Source organism: Trifolium pratense, linkage group LG6, assembly GCF_020283565.1.
Source record: "Trifolium pratense cultivar HEN17-A07 linkage group LG6, ARS_RC_1.1, whole genome shotgun sequence".
NCBI classification, from domain to species: Eukaryota; Viridiplantae; Streptophyta; class Magnoliopsida; order Fabales; family Fabaceae; genus Trifolium; species Trifolium pratense.
Window position 1 is genome coordinate 11,817,029 of NC_060064.1, and position 3,166 is coordinate 11,820,194.

Consider the following 3,166-nt stretch of genomic DNA (forward strand, 5'->3'; position numbering starts at 1 on the left):
AATACTCAAAAGATATGTCATTATGCCTCCACAACGGTTCCATGTTTCAGAAGCAGACCCAATCTGTCTCTGTTTCACTCTCTGTTCCAAAATTCAAAACCTGCACTTAATATCTTTCGCCAAATTTTAGAATCTAATGAAAATCCCAATGCTTTTAGTTTTTCATTACTCATCAAAGCTTTTCTTTCATCACCTTCATTTGTCCATGGTTCAACAACTGCAACATTACAACTAGAGCTGTCAAAATGGGCTAGCCCGAATGGGTCGGCCCGCCAAGCCTAATTTTTTTCCGGGCTCGGGCCTTGAAAATTCTAGCTCGAATTATTTCCGGGCTTTTTAGCCCGGCCCGACAAAGCCCGATTAAAATATGGGCTAGCCCGAATGGGCCGCGGGCAGCCCGCAAGCCCGAAAAATTAAAATTAAAAATAAAATAAAATATAAATATAAATAATTTGTTTCGGATAATTTGAAATTAGTTTATAATATAAATTATAAAATACCGTCCGCTACTTAAGTAGCAGGAGTAAAAATAGGGCACCAAAGAAACTCGTAGGTAGCGGATGAGTAAAAATAGGACGCGCGAGAAACTCGTACGTAGGGGATGAATAAAAATAGGGCGCGCGAGAAACTCGTAGTAGCGGATGAGTAAAAATAGGGCGCGCGAGAAAGTCCTAGGTAGCGGATGAGTAAAAATATGACGCGCGAGAAACTCGTAAGTAGCGGATGCGTAAAAATAGGGCGCGAGAAACTCGTAGGTAGTGGATGAGTAAAAATAGGGCGCGCAAGAAACTCGTAGATAGGGGATGAGTAAAAATACGGCGCGCGCGAATTATATAATATTTATAGCGGATGAGTAAAAAATAGGACGCGCGAGAATTATTAATGCTATTTATATAGTTGAGTTTAAGCACTAAAAGTAAAAAAAAATAAAAAAAAAAGATAAACCGGGCCGCCCGAAAGCCCGACTACCCGTACCGGGCCGGGCTCGGGCACTAATTTTGGTAGTCCGTTTTTTATCCGGGCTTTTTAGCCCGGCCCGACAAAGCCCAAAGCCCAACCGGGCCGGCCCGAAATTGGCCGGACCGGCCGTTTTGACAGCTCTAATTACAAGCACACCAGATTCAAACCCAATCACTGAAAAGGGGAATCAACCAATTTATTCATGTTAATACTTCTCTTATTGATTTGTACATGAAACTTGATTTTACCTGTCATGCACGAACCTGTTTGATGAAATGTCTTTTAGAGATGTTGTTTCATGGAATGTATTGATTTGTGGTTATTCACAAAATGGGTATCTTTATAATGCTTTTCAACTCTTTGTAGACATGTTAAGAGAGAATTTTAGGCCTAATCAAACTACGATTGTTAGTTTGTTACCTTCTTGTGGTTGTTTTGAGCTGATTTTTCAAGGTAGATTGATTCATGGGTTTGGAAGCAAAGATGGTTTTTGTTCGGATTCTCATTTGAATAATGCCCTAATGTCAATGTATGCTAAATGCGATGATTTGGAAGCTTCACAACTTTTGTTTGATGAAATGGCTGAGAAGAATGTTGTTTCTTGGAATACTATGATTGGCGCTTATGGGCAAAATGGTCTTTTTGATAAGGCTATTCTTTGCTTCAAAGAGATGCTGAAGGAAGGTTTTCAACCGAGTTCGGTGACGATGATGAACCTTATGTCAGCAAATGCTGTTCCGGAAACTGTTCATTGTTATGTTATCAAATGTCGGTTTACCAATGATGCTTCTGTTGTTACTTTGCTGGTTTGTCTATATACAAAGCAAGGGTTCACAGATATGGCAAGACAACTTTACAAATACTATCCCACAAAGGACTTGATTTCGTTAACAGCGATAATCTCTAGCTATTCTGAAAAAGGTGATGTAGATTATGCGGTAGAGTGTTTTAACCAAACTATGCAGTTAGATATAAAACCAGATGCAGTTGTCTTGATTGCTGTATTTCATGGGATTACAAGTCCTTCGCATTTTGCTATTGGATCTGCTTTCCACGGTTATGGGTTGAAGAGTGGACTGTCTAGAGTCATTGCTTAGTTGCAAATGGGCTAATAAGTTTGTATTCTAGATTTGATGAGATAGAAGCCGCTTTGTCTTTGTTTTATGATATGAGAGAAAAACCATTGATCACATGGAATTCTATGATATCTGGTTGTGTGCAGGCTGGAAAGTCAACCGATGCCATGGAGTTGTTCTCCAAAATGAACTTGTGCGGACAAAAACTAGATGCCATTACTATTGCCAGTCTACTATCGGGCTGTTGCCAGCTTGGTTACCTTCGGATTGGAGAGAGGCTTCATAGTTATATTCTGAGGAACAATGTGAAAGTGGAAGATTTTACAGGAACTGCTCTAATAGACATGTATAGCAAAAGTGTGAAAGATTAGATTATGCTGAAAAGGTATTTTACAGCATCAAGGATCCATGTTTGGCAACATGGAACTCCATCATATCAGGTTATAGTTTATACGGACTTGAGCATAAATCATTCAGTTGTTATTCTAAACTGCAAGAACAAGGGTTAAAACCACCTTCTTGGGAGTTTTAGCAGCATGCACACATGGGGGGCTTGTCTATTTAGGATTGGAATATTTCACTATCATGACAGAAGAGTATGGTTTGATGCCGACTCTGCAACATTACGCATGCATAGTTGCTCTATTAGGTAGAGAAGGCATGTTCAAGGAAGCAATTGAATTTATAAACAACATGGAGATTCAGCCTGATTCTGCTGTCTGGGGAGCTTTGTTAAGTGCTTGTTGCATCGAACAAGAGGTGAAGCTCGGGGAATGCTTGGCAAAAAAATTGTTCTTATTGAATCACAAAAATGGCGGATTTTATGTATTAATGTCAAATCTTTATGCCATTGTTGGGAGATGGGATGATCCGATGATGTAGCAAAGGTGAGAGAAATTATGAGAGATATTGATGTGATTTATGTTAAAACTCTAATAACAACTTAAGCCAAAGTGAAGTCTATTTGAATACAAGCACTTGGCAGCATTTGTGTCTATATTGAAATGAATAATGCTAGCAACACACTCTTTAACAAACACACTCCAACACACTCTCTTTTATTGGTTGAAATTCACATGGGTCCCATAAAAAAATGTGGACCCATATAACTTTTATGGGACCCATATAAA

The 3,166-nt window shown here is 39.1% G+C and overlaps 1 pseudogene; it reads left to right on the forward strand.

The window, feature by feature from the left end:
- On the forward strand, positions 1–3,055 carry LOC123891733 (annotated as a pseudogene).
- Positions 3,056–3,166: the final 111 nt, after the last annotated feature.